General features: G+C 46.0%; 1 protein-coding gene across 1 annotated transcript in view; it reads left to right on the forward strand.

Moving 5' to 3' along the window:
- Positions 1-17,129, forward strand: part of palm1a (paralemmin 1a) — a 138,847-nt gene that overhangs the window by 99,604 nt on the left and 22,114 nt on the right. The window lies entirely within an intron of this gene.

Genomic DNA, 17,129 nt, shown 5'->3' on the forward strand with positions numbered 1-17,129 from the left:
TTTACGTCTCTTTCGGGAAGCAGCCAGGGTTCTGTCAGGTTGTCACCATCTACTCTTCTCCGCCAGCTGGAACAGGTTGGCCAAAATATGGTGCTCTGAACTCATGCTCGAAGCAAGAGGCAGCATCCTTTAAACAGATGTATGCAGCTCGTGAAAAGAATCAGTTGGATGATTAGTTGTCGATAGTATTCAAAAACAGTTCCAATTTTGTTTGGATTCTAGTAGTGTTGGGTCAGACTTTCATTGAAAAACAAAGACATGGGGAAACATGAGGTTTGGGATTTTAAAATGCCTCCAGTCTGCGACTGTAAATTGTTTTCAATGACTTTGAGTAAGGGCTGATCCTGTTTCTGACTGTTCACGACCATTAAAGACCAGGGTGCTTTGTACCAGTCATTCTCCAGTGCCAGCTTGGCATTTCTGCAGACAGGAATGGTATCTTTCTTCCCTTTTTAACCCTAACTGGCTTGAGATTTTATACCATGTTGTCCCTCCTTCTGTAGAGCGCATGGCTGAGATGGGAACTGTGCAGGAAACTGATGTAGGGTGATGGAACGGGCAGTGTGTCTTAGTACACCACACATTAGACTTTAGAGATACAGCACGGAAACAGGCCCTTTGGCCCACCGAGTCCACACCGATCAGCAATCAACCCATACACCATCACCGTCTGACACATTAGGGACACTTTACAATCTTTATCGAAGCCAATTAACCTACAAACTTGCATGTCTTTGGAATGTGGGAGGTAACCGGAGCACCCGGGGAAAACCCACGGACTCACAGGGAGAAAGTACAAACTGCGTACCCACAGCACCTGTAGTCAGGATTGAACCCAGGACTCTGGCGCTGTAAGGCAGCAACTCTACCGTTGTGCCACCATGCCTACAGTTTTGATTTGAAAAATCTCAGCAGTGTAATTTTTTTTCCAAATTCCAGATCTATCACTCCCTCCTAACCCCATTCTCCTGCCTTCTCCCCATAACCTCTGACACCTGTACTAATCAAGAATCTATCTAACTCTGCCTTAAAAATATCCACCGATTTGGCTTCCACAGCCTTCTGTGGCAAAGAATCACCACCCTCTGAGTAAAGATATTATTCCTCATCTCCTTCCTAAAAGAATGTCCGTTAATTCTGAGGCTTTGACTTCTAGTCCCAGACTCTCCCACTAGTAGAAACATCTTCTCCACATCCACTCTATCCAAGCCTTTACAATTCTGTCTGTTTCCATTAGGTCCCCCCCTCATTCTTCTAAACTCCAGTGAATACCGTCCCAGTGCCGACAAACACTCATCATAGGTTAACTTACTAATTTCCGGGATCATTCTTGTAAACCTCCTCTGGATCCTCTGCAGAGCCAGCACATCCTTCCTCAGATATGGTGCCCAGAATTGCTCACAATATCCCAAATGAGCCTTATAGAGCCTCAACATTACATCCCTGTTTTTGTACACAAGCCCACTTGAAATAAATGCTAGCATTGAATTTGCTTTCTTTACTACTGATTCAACTTGCAGATTTAACAGTTTGGGAATCCTGTACCAGCAATTGCAAGTCCCTTTGCACCTCCGATTTCTAGATTCTCGCCCATTTAGAAAATAGTCTATGCCTTTATTCCTACTACCAAAATGTATGACTCCACACTTTGCTGCACTATATTCCATCTGCCACTTCTCTGCTCCCTCTCCTAACTTGTCCTAGTCCATCTGCAGAGTCCCTGCTTTCTCCACACTACCTACTATTTTCGTATCATCCGCAAACTTTGCCACAAAGCCTTCAATCCCCTCGACCAAATCATTTATATATAATGCTTCACATTGCTTGAAGCAGTGCTGGAGATTCCAGGCCGTTCCGAGTGGTGGCAAAGCTGGAGATCGGGCAGACAAGTCTGCACAGGGCCGGCTGCCTGCTCCAGGTCTGGAGACGGATAGTCCTGGAACAGTGAAGGAGATGGGTGGCATTTTCTCTACAGGGGAGGGGCCCTGGAGCATTGAGGATGACTACCTCCTTCCACATGCGCCATAGAAAGCATTTTATCAGGATGCATCACAGCTTGATTTGGAAACAGCTCCATCCAAGACCGCAAGAAATTGCAGCAAATTGTGAGAGCAGCCCAGACAATCACACAACCAACCTCCCTTCCATTGACTCCATTTATACCTCAAGCTGCCTTGGCAAGGCCAGCAGCATGATCAAGGATGAGTCGCACCCTGGCCACTCACTCTTCTCCCCTCACCAATCGGGCAAAAGGTATATGAGTGTGAAAACGCACACCTCCAGATTCAGGGACAGTTTCTTCCCAGTTGTTATCAGGCAACTGAACCATCCTACCACAACCGGAGAGCAGTCCTGAACGACTATCTACCTCATTGGTGACCCTGGGACTACCTTTGATCGGACTTTACTGGCTTTATCTTGCACAAAATGTTATTTCCTTATCACGTTTCTGTACACTGCGAATGGCTCGATTGTTAATCACATATTGTCTTTCTGCTGACTGGTTAACATGCAATGAAAGCTTTTCACTTTACCTCGGTACATGTGACAATAAACTAAACTGAACTTGTCAACTGAACTGAACTCACATGGAACAAATCAGCATTTCGTCCAAACATATCTGCTTCTGGGACTCCAATAGATCCTCACTATTGGGTTTCTCAAATTGCTCTCGACATTTGATTTAGTTGGAGAGGGGGCGAGTTTGAAATATTTCATTTCATTTGTACTGACAGCAGGGGAGGGCCGCCTGCTGGGGCCCGCTTTTCCTCAAGGGGGCCTCCGGACCACTTCCCACAAGCCACAACATTTCCTACCTTGCTTTCAAAATAATTTCATTTGCTGTCGATAGAAGAACAAGATAAATTGAAAAAAAATGCTTGCTGTTGCTTTCTCATTGAACATATGGCGATCTCCTTTATCTAGCAAAAAGGTTTCTTCAAGAATCGTTACATTTGGGGAATTCAACCATAAGCTTGTTCCTTACTGTTGAATGATAGTCTTATTAAAGCAAGATGCGTCGATCTCCCTGCCTTCTTTTTTTAGTTTAAAGATACAGCACGGAAACAGGCCCTATATTTACTCTACGATAAACAACATTTAGTTTTGTTTAGTTTAGTTTAGTTTAGAGATACAGGCCGGAAACAAGCCCTTCGGCCCACCGAGTCTGTGCCGACCAGCCGTGCCCGCACTCGAACACTAGTGATAATTTACAATTTATAGAAGCCAATTAACCTACAAACCTACACGTCTTGGAGATGTGGGAGGAAACCGGAGCACCCAGAGAAAACCCAACCCCACAGAGCGAATGTACAAACTCTATGCAGACAGCACCCGTAGTCAGGATCGAACCCGGGTCTACGGCACTGTAAGGCAGCAACTCTACCGCTGCGCCACTGTGCCACCCTGCTCTTCTCTGCTCTTGGTGGTATGCGAGAGGATTCATAGACCGATTGACAGCTTGACAGGTTGCAGTTGACACTTCTTGCAGAGCCACAATCTTCCTTGCATCAGCCCTGTCGAGAAGGCACTGGGATTGGGGGCTTGAGGGGGGTTGCGGGCTGGGGGGCGGGAGGAGGGGGTCAGCTGGTTCCTAGACAGCAAGAGGCACTGAGGGGACAATGTGATGAGGCTTGTCACACCCACTAGAACATAAAACATAGAACAGTACAGCACAGGAACAGTACTGTAGTGTGTATTCAGCACAGTAGCGTGTATCCCATTGGATGATAATGGTGGCTGTAAGAGATTATGTGTGAACCCTACTATAAGATATGGAAGATGGCTCACGACTGCCTTCTCAAGGGCAATTAAGAATCAGCAAGAAGCAGCAGTTCCTGAAAAATGAGCAAAGAAAATTCCAGCAAAATTCCTTCAGCAGCAGGGTTACATTTATCAAAGGCCCTTTTAATTGGAGCACATTAATTGTACCAAGCTAATTAAAATGCTCCATGACATCAGAGTTGGTAATATTTAAGTTGTCATCTTCTTTCCTTCATTCCCCCTTGAGGTGGAGAAATCAATAGTACTTTAATGAAAAAATGCGATAATTACAACGTACGAATTTTTGTCGTAAATTATGATGTGGCCATAATGGAGTGTTCGGGCATTTTTCCAATAGCAGTTTATCGAACACCTTGACCTCAGACTCTCGGTGTTTTTTCTCCATGTTTGTTCATGAATCCTTGCATGCAGCACCGACCTTTCCCTTTGGCCTATTGTGTTCGCACACCCGCTATCAGCCATCTTTCTACAAGCCCCCCATTTCTCTCACCAGCCCCCTACATTCGGGGCAATTAACCCACCAAACCACTTGTGTTTGGGATGTGGGGGGCACCTGGAGGACATCCCACACGGTCACAGAGAGAACCTGCAAACTCCACACAAATGGAATCAAGTGAACCAGAGGTCAGGATCGAACCTAAGACATTGAACCTGGGAGGCAGCAGCTTTATTAGCTGTACCATTCATAGAAACATAGAAACATAGAAAATAGGTGCAGGAAGAGGCCATTCGGCCCTTCGAGCCAGCACCGCCATTCATTCTGATCATGGCTGATCGTCCACAATCAATAACCCGTACCTGCCTTCTCCCCATATCCCTTGGTTCCACTAGCCCCTAGAGCTCTATCTAACTCTCTCTTAAATCCATCCAGTGATTTGGCCTCCACTGCCCACTTGTGGCAGAGAATTCCACAAATTCACAACTCTCTAGGTGGAAAAAGTTCCTTCTCACCTCAGTTTTAAATGGCCTCCCCTTTATTCTAAGACTGTGGCCCCTGGTTCTGGACTCGCCCAACATTGGGACCATTTTTCCTGCATCTATCTTAGAATCTGAACTCCATTCAACCATTGAGTAGCGATTGAAACACGTTGGCTTCTGAATTCAATTGTTCACCCTGATTTCCACAGCCATTTCAATACTCTGGTGGTGACCTGTGGTTTTCTGGCTTCACCGGGAAGCCTGATTCGGGAGGGATGGGGAGCCGTTGTAATGGCTTTGTGTTGGTGGCTGGCCTTTGTAATTAGTTATGATATTCCTGCTCCTGTGACACTGGGTATTGCAGTGGTCAGACAGATCACTGATCACTGATCAGAAAGCTGCTCAGAATCAGGTGGAAGGGAGCAGGAGAATGTGCCTCTTCTCTTTGAACCAAAGATCCTCAGGGGCTTTAATGCAGATGTTGAAGAGACAGAGTGACATCTGTTCTCCAAAATAGTTTGGCCTCTGCAATATGTTTGTAACCACCACATGTGTTGCCCCAAGGGCTAAGAGATGTCCCCACATCTCAAATTTGCTGGTTGCCCACTGTACATTGCTCCCAGTGTGTCGATGGGTGGTAGGCAGATCAGGGAGGGAGGGTGTGAGTGGCACTGGTGGTGGGCACGTGGGAGAAAATAGGTTACAGGGAAATAGTGGGAGAATGGGACTGAGGAAAATGTTCGGAGAGCCGACATACGCTTGATGGGCTGAATGTCCTCTGATGTCATGAGAAGTATGATAGATACTACAAGTATAAGCCAGTGGGAGCAGCTGGCTCCAAATATTATCAACAGGCACAAGATAAAGCCTGTAAAGTTCAATCAAAGATAGTCCGAGTGTCACCAATGGGTTAGATAGTAGTTCAGGACTGCTCTTTCGTCCAGGATTGATCTCCTTTCAACTTTGCCTCTCTCACCTTAAGGCTATGTCTTCTAGTCTTTGACATTTCCATCCTGAGAACGTGGTTCAGACTGTCTACCCTATAGAGTCATAGAGTCATAACGTGGAAACAGGCACTTCGGCCCAGCTTGCCCACACCGACCGCCATGTCCCACCTATACTAGTCCCACCTGCCTGCATTTGGCCCTTATCCTTCTAAATCTTTCATATCCATGTACCTGTCTATATGCTTCTATCGGCCTTGATTTTTTTTCTTCATATTCTGGATCAGAACTGTGAACTCAAACCCTCCCTTGGAGGTGATAGTCCAAGGAATCGTTGACACAACACTTTGGTGATGCCTGATCTTGCCAAATAGTCAAATCTCTCACTGTCGACACAGGGGAATATGGCAGGTTATGGGAGGGAGCCAGTTATCTCAGCTGCTGCCGGCAGAACACCTGAGGACAAAGCTGCACTGTCCTGCTCAGTGTTTAAATCCACACTTGTTGAAGCAGAAACTTTTAAGCAAGGTCACCTTTCCCTCATTCACCTGCTCCATTACTCTTAGCAAGCACAGTGCACTTTTACAGGAGCCGTTCCCAATGGCAAGGTCTTGCTATAAACCAATGCCTTTAATCTTCTGTAGTTTATGAGATTTCTTTTCCTTCTTGCATGTCCTTGCACGGAATTTTATTTTATTACATTTTCAATCATTCCCTGGATCGAACCACACAAACTGATTACGACCACCGTCAGCAGGGTTGACTTCCAATTTTGATTCCCTGAGCTAAAAATGTGTTCGTACAATCCAAAAGAAACATCAGTGTACCGCTGAAAATTGCTTTAACCAGAGTCGAGTAATTTTGCGCAAGTTTCGGAGGAAATTCATCACCTCGTCTTTCAATGGGATTTACATTCTTCCCAGAAATTGCTTCTGATATAAATCTCCCTGGATGACGTCAACAATCGTGTGATATGCAACATTTATCTCTCGTGAGGCTTTTAACCTCACCAGTCTGAAAAATGTCACCTCTTATTTGTTCATGAACATTCGGCTATTCCTAAAGCCACTACCTCTGAAACCGTATTATTTAAAGAGCCAATACTCAAATACAACTCTTTGTCCTCACCGAGGTCTGTGGCCTCCAATATTCTCAAATCCTCCCTGAGGGGACCAGGGTCACAGTCATTCCCCCCTCTCTACCGTCTGGACCGTTCCAGGCTGCTGATCCCTGTCAGATCCACAGTTTGGTGCTCACTACTGCATTAGGGAGGTCATCCAAACTCTACCCTCAAAGAGAGGAGACATCATCTACTTTACCTTCATGCCATGGGTGGGCATGGGTGTTTTCCTACACTGGAGGCTTTCCCAATGTGTGGGCAATCAGACACTCCACCCATGTCCTTACTGAGACTTATCTGGCAACTGGGAGTGCCTGACTGTCGTCCTCTCAGCTTCTTTAATCCTAGCCAGCGCCGCCTGCATCCACTATTCTTCACCAGGAACCTACAACCTCCTGAGAGCAGTCTTCCACCCCTTTCCCCATCATCCATTCATTCAGCAGCAAAACTCCCCAGGAGCTGGAAGGGTGCCGTTGCCTGCCTGATGAATGTAGTTTGTATGACGTTGACGTTCTAAGGCACCAAGGCAAGCTTTAACAGAGGTCACTGACGGCCAAGATGCTGGGACACAAGCTATTAGCAACAGAAGTAGAACGTTGCCCTCTATTATAAGAGGATATACGTACCGGAGAAAAGATGTCTGACTTTAGTTTCATGGGGTCTTGATGAAGATTGTGTACAATTTTGCTCTTCTGAAATGTTGAAAGCTCCGGGAGTTGTTCAGTTTGACGTGGGAAAAGGTTTATTAAAGCACCCAGCCCAACACAAGGCTCTGAAGCTGGTAACCAAACAACACGCATATCTTGTTGCTTCAGGAAGATTTGTTCTATGATGTTCTAACTGGCTCACATTCGATGCTGGTTCATGGCTAGCAGTGTGTCGAGACAAGCTCAGAGCAGGAGGCGGAACTATTGTGTGAAGGTTCACTCAAGCATAGAACTGGGAATGCATCCCCAGCCTTGTCCATGACACAAACCAGCCTTCCCCCACCCCATAGACTCCTTCTACACTTCACATTGCCTCGGGAAAGCAGCAAACATAATGAAGAACCTTTCCCTCTTTACTCTCTCATCAGACAGAAGATACAAAAGCTTGAAAGCTTCTTCCCTGCTGTTATCAGACTTGTATCTTCTATACTCGGGATGAATGTTCCATTCTTCCAATCTACCTCATTGCAGCCCTTGCATTTTATCTACACTTTTTCTGCAGCTGTAACACTTTATTTTACACACTGTTTATTTTCTCTTTTGCAGTACTCATGCACTCATGTCTGGTATGATTTGCTTGGTTTCTCACTGTATCTTGGCACACTTGACAATAATAAACTCATACATGGTTTTAAATATGGTTTGGGAGCAGCTCCATCCAAGACCGCAAGAAATTGCAGAGGATAGTGGACGCAGCCCATACTATCACACAAACCAACCTCCTTTCCATTGACTCCATTTACTCACGCTGCCTTGGCAAGGCCACCAGCATATTCAAGGACGAGTCGCACCCTGGCCATTCCTTCTTCTCCCCTCTCCCATCGGGCAAATGGGATAGAAGTGTGAAAATGCACAACTCCAGATTCAAGGACAGGTTTTTTCCCCAGCTGTTATCAGACAACTGAACCATTCTACCAACAACTAGAGAGCAGTCCTGAGCTATTATCTACCTCAGCGAAGACCCTCAGTCTATTTTTGATCAGACGTTACTGGACTTTGCACTAACTGTTAGTCATGTTATTCCCTTTATCATGTATCTGTACACTGGGAATGGCTCAATTGGAATCATGTATTGTCTTTCCATTGACTGGTTAGCACCTAACAAAAAGCTTTTCACTGTACTTTGGTACAGGTGACAATAAACTAAACTAAACCAATACCAACCACACAGCCCAGAAGGCAGCTTGTCCACCACGCTTGTTTAATAGTATCTACAGCAGAGATCTTGGTTGTGAAAGTCAGGCATTCAACCAGTCACCTCCCAAAGCACGATTTCACTCTCCCTGAGGTGTGAGGAATCAGCCACTTAAACATAAGACATCAACCTTGATTCAATACTAACAGTCTCACCATCTCGCAGTACTATGCTGAAAGATCAGGCTAGATATCCACAGGCAACTTTAACCCACAACCTAATTCACAGGTGAAATGCTGATCACCAAATCCAGCTCATGGGTTGCAAGTGGAGGCAATAGGAAAATTACCTTCTTAATAATAATTGGTGCAGTGTGACACAAAGTTGTAGTTGACTGCCAAAGTTATGGGAGATGCAAGGTTCAGCTGTTGTCATTGCCAACTTTGCTTTTATTCTTTACAGTAATCTATGCCAAGTGTTTCTCTTACTAATCTTCTCCCTTCTCGAAGCCTGCAGAGACAGGCAGTGGAGTAAGCTCATGGGAACATTTCCACCCCTCACCCTTGAGCTGCTCTGCTATTCAACACAATCGCAGCTGATCTGAGCTTTGGTTTGAAGTGTATTTACCTGTCTGATCAAACTATCAAACTCACATTCAGATTGTGTAAGTGACTGGGTGTGTGGATGAGTTGGTGACTGGGTGTGTGAATGGCTCAGTCAATGGGTGTGCGGATGAGTTGGTGACTGGGTGTCTTCTTCTGTCTTCTGTCGTATGTCTTTTAGACCTGCAGCTCCCTTGAGGTGAGCCAGGCCAACGTGTCATCGTCCAGGTCAATCAGACCTCGTTCACCATTCGGTGGCCGGTATTTGTGACTGGGTGTGTGAATGGCTCGGATTGAATGGCTCAGTCAATGGGTGTGCGGATGAGTTGGTGACTGGGTGTGTGAATGGGACAGTCAATGGGTGTGCAATTGGGTTGGTGACTGGTATAGTGAATATGTTTGTGACTGGGTGTGTGAAAAAGATCAATGAGTGGGTGCGTGAATGTGTTTGATATTGGGTGTGTGAATGGGTCAGTCAAAGAGAGTGTGGATGATTTGGTGACTGGCATTGTGAATGTGCTTGCGTCTGGGTGCGTGAATGTGTTCGTGACTGAGATTGTGAATGGGCAGACAGTTGGCTGTGTGAACGGAAATGTGAATGGTTTTGTGAAGTGTGAGAGCTGGCTCATCCAGTGTTTGTGAATGGTCTGATTACTGAGTGTGTGAATCACTGGGACAAACTTCATTCACACACCCTGTCATCATTCCCCTCACGCCTCTAGCCAGCGGCCCTCTCGTAGATCCAGGACGTGAATGGGCTGCAAAATGATTCCCTGCCCTGTCAAACGCTGATTAGATTATTTAAGGTAAGAATGATTTAAAGAGCAGACTTGCAGCGTGCCTCTGAAACCTCTCGCCACACAAAATTCAAAATTGCCCAGTGCGCCATCTGACTACATCACAACACCAACAACTCCATGTTGATCCCACAGTCATTGAGGCATTCAGTCTGAAACAGCCTAAGTGACCTGTCAGTGAGAGAGACCACATTTCCATGTGATTTATGCCGCAGAGCAGGGAGAAGTAATTATCTGTGGCAGCTACACGGCCTGCACTGAGATGAGGTTTGCTATCTACTCAATTACCGGCAGCGCTGTTACCAGTTCCCAGTGCTTTCAGCCAGGGAATAATCTTTAGTGTTTGAGTCAGGCCTTTTGGACTGAACATTGTCAGTGTTTGCATCTGCATTTTGGATAAAGACAGAATGGAGCACTGCTGACAGCAATGAGAGATTCATCCCATATGTGTTACGCTGGGAAACGCCCTGACATTAATCACAGCCTGTTTAGTTATAAGCTCTGATCCGGTGTGTCGCCATCAGCCACAGCCCTGTTCACCCAGCACAATGACCGAGAGGCACCAGCGTACAGCCCGAGGCAGCGAGGGGACTGAGGCTCACTCCATGGCTGCCTCACAGTGAAGGTGACAGCAACTCTCCTGAACTCGGCCTGTTCACTGCAGCTTCCCCGCATGGCAGAACTGACATGTGATGAAAGAATGGGTCGACTGAGCTTGTATTCACTGGCGTTTAGAAGGATGAGAGGGGATATCCCCTATTGTAGAAACATATACAATTCGTAAGGGATTGGACAGGCAGGAACAAAAATCCCAATGTTAGGGGTGTCCAGAACCTGGGGTCACAGTTTAAGAATAAGGGTTAGGCCATTTAGGACTGAGATGAGGAAAAACGTTTTCACCCAGAGAGTTGCGAATCTGTGGAATTCCTTGGACGTTTTCGAAAGAGAGTTAGATTTAGCTCTTAGGGCTAACAGAATCAAGGGATATGGGGAAAAAGCAGGAACGGGGTACTGATTTTGAATGATCAGCGATGATCATATAGAAATGTGGTGTTGGCTCGAATGGCCTACTCCTGCACCTATCTTCTATCTTTCTATGTTTCACGGACCTACTGTTACATCATGGCCACAATGTCCTGAACTCTTTGCAAGAAGTGCCGTCACTGTTCCAATGCAGAAGGCTTTGCAGCACGATCATGCACAGCAGGATCCCATGTTAGTGTTTTATGGGTTGATGCTGGTCGAAGTCTCCAGGAAATTGTCCTGCGTTATGGCAAACTAGTGGCATTGCGCCCACTCCAGTGCATTTGTGGATGTGCCTCACTATAATTCAAACAATCAGCTGGTCTATGTGGTGAAGAACCCAAATCAAAGTCCGCACTGACAAATAAAGGAACAGACATTGGCATGCTTTGCGCTAGTTAATCCGAGCGCACAACAAACAAGCTACGCCAAGGTTTCAACATGTTGCCCGGTACCAATCTGCTCAGGCAATGATCTCACAGCTTATGGGTCACAGCAGATGTGCTAGATTAATAGGCATAGAGCCACGGAAACAGGTCCATCTTGCCCATGCCAAACAAGATGCCCCATCCACACTAGTTCCACCTGCCCGCATTTGGCCCATCTCGCACTAAACCTATCCTGTCCATGTACCCATCCAAATGTCTTTTAAATGTTGTTATCGTACCTGCCTCAAATACCTCCTCCAGCAGCTCATTCCATATACCCACCACTGTCTTTATAAAAAAAGTTACCACTCAGGTTCCTATTAAATCTTTCCTCTCTCACCTTAAACTATGTCCTCTGGTTCTTGATCTGGGTAAAAGATTCTTACTCTTTAGTCTGGGTAAAAGATCCTGCATTCACCCTATCAATCCCCATCATACTTTGACCTCATGACCTCTATAAGATGACCCCCTCATCCTCCTGTGCTCTAAGTCCCAGCCTGCCCAACCTCTCCTTATAGCTGTCACTCGTCCTGGCAAAATCCTGGTAAATCTTCTCTGCTCTCTTTCCAGCTTAACGATTTCCTTCCTATAGCAGGGTGACTAAAACTGAAAGCAGTACTCCAAATGCAGTTTCACCAAAGTCTTGTACAGCTGTAACATAACATCCCAACTTCTAAACCCTGACTGAAAAAGGCTCATGTGTCAAAGGCCTTCTTGACCGCCCTATCTACATGTGGTGCCACCTTCAGGGAACAAAGGTACCTGCACTCTAGATCCCTTTGTTTGACAACATTCCCCAGGGCCCTGCCATGCACTGTGAACGTCGTGCCCTGGTTTGACTTCCCAAAATAAAAAACCTCGCATTTATCTGCATTAAACTCCATGAACCATTCCTCAGCCCACTTGATAGACACAAAAAGCTGGAGTAACTCAGCGGGCCAGGCAGCATCTCTGGAGAGAAGGAATGGGTGATGTTTCGGGTCGAGACCCTTCTTCAGTTACTCCAGCTTTGTGTCTATCTTTAGTTTAAACCAGCATCTGCAGTTCCGTCTTACACACCTCAGCCCACTTGCCCAGCTGATCAAGATCCTGCTGTGATTTTTGATAACTATCTTCACTCTCTACGATACCACCAACTTTAGTGCCATCTGCAATCTTACTAATCATGCCCTGTACATGCCCTCAACAAACAGGCCCTTTGGTCCACTGAGTCAACGCTGACCAGAGATCACCTAATACACTAGTTCTATCCTGCACACTGGAGACAATTTAGAGAAGCGAATGAACCTACAAACCTGTGCGTATTTGGAATACGTGGGAGGAAACTGGGGCACCTGGAGAAAACCCACACGGTCACAGTGAGAACATTCGAACTCTATACAGACAGCACCTGTAGTCAGGATTGAACCCGAGCCTCTGACGCTGTAAGGCAACACCTTTACCATTGTGCCACTATGTTTGTGAGTGAGGAGCTTGCCTGTATCATCTTGAGTGTGGCAGTCAGAAGATCAACTGATCAATGTGTTTAAAATGGAGACACAAGACTGTAGATGCTAGAATCTGCAGCAAAATAAAACTGCTGTAGTAACTCAGCAGGTCAGGCAGAATCTGTGGAGGGAAATGCAAAGGCAAAGATTTGAGTCAGGGCCCTTCTTCAAACTGATTACCTTTCACAGATGCTGCCTGGCCCACTATGTTCCTCTGGTAGTCTGTTTATTTGCTCAATGTATTTAAAATGTTGAAATTCAAAAAGGCGTTTGTGAAGAAGATTCTTCCACTGGGTGGGGGTGGGTCCAAGGAAGAGGACCATAATCTTCGTGTTGATCTCAGCCATTCGGGAGAGAAATCAGAAGCAATTTCTTCACCCAGTGTGCACCAGCTAGTTGGTATAGTCGGTGCCAAGAGGTCGTACAGGACCACAAGCAAAGCTCTCAGCTGAGGTTTAGACTCAAATCCGAGTTCCCAGCGACACGGAACAGTGATTCGTGAACAGTTCCAGAGCAGCAATGATCTGACTGTGTTCCTGGGTTCAGAGACTTCCTTCCTGTGATTTCGCAATTCTGTGCTTTGCCGGACTTGAGCGGTTGAAGGGTCGTAAATGCGTTCCTTACTCTCTGCGCCAGTTCAAATGGTTGGACCTCAACAGAGAGTGAATCATGCCTGCGTTAAAGCAGTCAGGCTGCACTTCCTCAAGGAATGAAGAAAGGCACTGGTTCCCATATTTTTAGAGAAAAATTGGCCATTTTTCAGAAGGAGCCTTCAGTGGTCGATAAATCCTGCTGTCAGCCTGTTCATTCAGCTGTTCAGCTTATCGAGGTCAGCAGCAGTTAACAAGCGAGGGCCTTGGAATGTGGATTTGCAAGGAGAAAGCCCACGGTTTCCATAGCAATGCTGAGGCCTGTTTTTTACAGTGCCCTTTCATTGTGCCTGCGTTACATAACGGCACTTAGAATGATTTATAAATGTTCAAACAGCTACATGGAACAGTTCAGGCTATTGGCCTGTGGGCACTGTGGAAGGCAGTGTGTCTACAGGGGGCCCCTAAAGGCATTGCTGTAAGAGAGGACTCAAAATCACAAAGGGTGCATGCACTACTAACTGCTGCCACAAGGGGCAGCACGTAGCTCCCACAAGGGGCTGCACCCATTTCCTTATGGAAAACGTGACAGAAAGCTTCAATTTCTTGCCGATGACCCAACATTTTAATCGCTGATTGACACAAAATGCTGGAGTAACTCAGCAGGTCAAGTAACATTTCTGGAGAAAAGGGTCTCAGTGTGAAGAAAGGTCTCGACCCGAAACGTCACCTATTCCTTTTCTCCAGAGATGCTGCCTGTCCCGTTGAGTTACTCCAGCAATTTGTGTCTGTCTTCAGTGTAAACCACCATCTGCAGTTCCTTCCTACACATTCTAACAGCTGACGTTCTGGAGTGTTTTTTAAGCAGTGTGCCGCCTCAAGATAATCCCATTGCATGGAGTTTCTCACTCCGAATTCTCAGAAGATTCACTTTCTCCAGAGTGGAATGGAGTATTTGTGTACCTATAACAACTGGAGCAGCCACTTCCTGTCACTACCTTCCCCACCCCCACCCCTCCACGACAACCCCCCCGCCCCACCATGACACCCCTCTCCCCCCTTTCACTGGTCAATCGCAAACAGAATGACATAATTCCCAGTCCAAACTCCTATTAGTGCATGGCGGAGATATTAGAACAAGTTAGAAACATAAATTCCTAAAAATAGGAGCAAGAGGAAGCCATTCAGTCCTTCGAGCTATGCCATTCAACAGTTGACTGATCTTCTAACCCATTCTCTCCTCATACGCTTGAAACCTTTGTCGAGAAGTCTATCCAGCCCCTTAAAATATCTTCAGTGCCTTGGTGTCTGCATTCCTTAGTGGTCGTGAATTCCACAGCATCACCGGCCTCTGAGTAATTTTCTCCTCATCACTCAGTCTTAAATATCTTATCATGTATCCTGAGAGAGTGACTCTGTGTTCTACATCTAGCCACAGAAACATCCTCGCCACATCCAGTCTGTCTCATACTATCAGGATCTTGTACCTTTCAGTTACATCCCCACACACTCATCAAAGTTCTGGTGATTACAAACTCAGACAGCTTCATATATTCTCAACGGATGGTGCTGCCATCCCAAGAATTAGTCAGGTGCACTTTGATGAACTCCCTCAATAGTGAACCTTAGCTTATGCTATGGTTTTTAGATAGGGAGGACAAACCTTCACATAATAGAAGAAGGGTCTCGACCCGAAACGTCGCCCATTCCTTCTCTCCCGAGATGCTGCCTGACCTGCTGAGTTACTCCAGCATTTTGTGAATAAATACCTTCACATAATACTTTATGGGCGGTATGGTGCCGTAGCGGAAGAATTGCCGCCTTACTGCGCCAGAGACCCAGGTTCGATCCTGATCTCAGTTGCTGCCTGTGACTGCATGTTTTTTCTCCAGGTGCTCCAGTTTATCCCACATTCCAAAGACCTGCATGTTTGTAGGTTAATTGGCTTCTGTAAATTGTCCCTAGTGTGTAGGATACAGGTGATCTTTGGTCGATACGGACTCAATCGGCCAAAGGGTCTTTTTTCTCGCAACTAAATCAATACCTCTGGCTTCACCAAGCCTGTGTATAATGGCAGCAAGATATACTTGCTCCTGTACACAAATCCTCTGTTTATGAAAGCCAATGTATCTTGCCTTGATGACTTGTTTCAGCGACTATTGTACAAGGATACCTAAGTCTCTTTGTACATCAACTATTCCCAACCTAGTACCATAAAAATAATTGCTGCCATTTCTGTTCCTAGTGAAGTATATTTCTACTCTTTATACTGCACCCACCATTCAGCTATCCACTCACTTCATCTGTCAGTCATGGAGTCATTGAGAGATATTGCGCAGAATCTATTAAGCACTCACTCTTAAATAAATCATAATCTAACCCACTTTATTCTCCCACACATCCATCAACATCCCAGGTTTTACCATTTTACAGCATCTAAATAACCTACCAACCTCCACAGCTTTGGGATGTGAGAGCTAACTAGAGCTAACAAAGGAAGCTTACCTGGTCATTGGGAGAGTGCACACAGATAGCACCAGAGGCCAGGATTGAACCCGGATTACTGGAGCTGTGAGGCAGTAGATTTACTCGCTTTCTTCCCACAACACTGGATTGGGAAGCTTCAGGGTCAACGCACACCAAATCATCTACCTACCAACCCTCAGATCTTTGGCTCCAATCCTCCGATCTCAGGTCCTGGCCTCTAAATCTCAGGTCCTGGCTCTCCAACCAAGAGTCAAGGCAAGAGTCAAGAGTGTTTAATTGTCATATGAACCAACAGTAGAAAAATGAAATTCTTACTTGCATCAGCAACTACAGGCTCCAAGCTTCCACTCTCAGATCTCCCACTGTCAAATGTGGATACCAACCCTTCAATCTAGCCCTGGAGTCTTTGATCTCAGCTCTGACTCTTTAACCTAGGATCTGACTAAAGTTCTGGCCATCGACAGAGGTCCAACCCCTGTTACATTTGGCCTAATCTTAAGATGTTTACATCTAAAGTCAGTCCCTAATTCATTTTCTCTCAATCCCCACATTCTAATCTCAAACTCTGACCTAAATTCAGGCCATGGCTGTCTTCGGCTCTGACCCACCAACAGCAGGACAAAGTCTTTGAACAGTCCCTCTCCCTCAAATCCTAGGCATTGAAACTGATCTCTGCCCCCAACCTGTCATTTTCAGGCAATGGTCCTCTAGTTTCAGACCTGACCTCCTTACCTCTGGTCTCACAGGTCATGGCCTTTCAATCTCACCTCTGGGCTCTAATCTGAAGATTCACCCTTGCAATTTAACCCGGACATCTAGTTTCTATCTCCCACCCTCTTAGGCCCTGAGCCTCTAGTTTCAAACTCCACCCTCTTATCTCCAGACCAGACCCTCCCCTGATGATAGGCCCAGACCCACTCCTGATCTCAGACCATCTTGATCTAGCCCCCAAAGATATGATCGCATCGGAGTGGGTGCAAAGGATATTCACTAGGGTACTTCCTGGCCTGGAGCTTTTCAATTATGCAGAGAGTTTGGAGAGGGTGGGTCTGTTCTCAACAACTTCTCCTTGGAGAGGAGGATCTTCAGGGGGGAGATGACAATGAAC

This window comes from Rhinoraja longicauda, chromosome 28 (assembly GCF_053455715.1).
Source record: "Rhinoraja longicauda isolate Sanriku21f chromosome 28, sRhiLon1.1, whole genome shotgun sequence".
NCBI classification, from domain to species: Eukaryota; Metazoa; Chordata; class Chondrichthyes; order Rajiformes; family Arhynchobatidae; genus Rhinoraja; species Rhinoraja longicauda.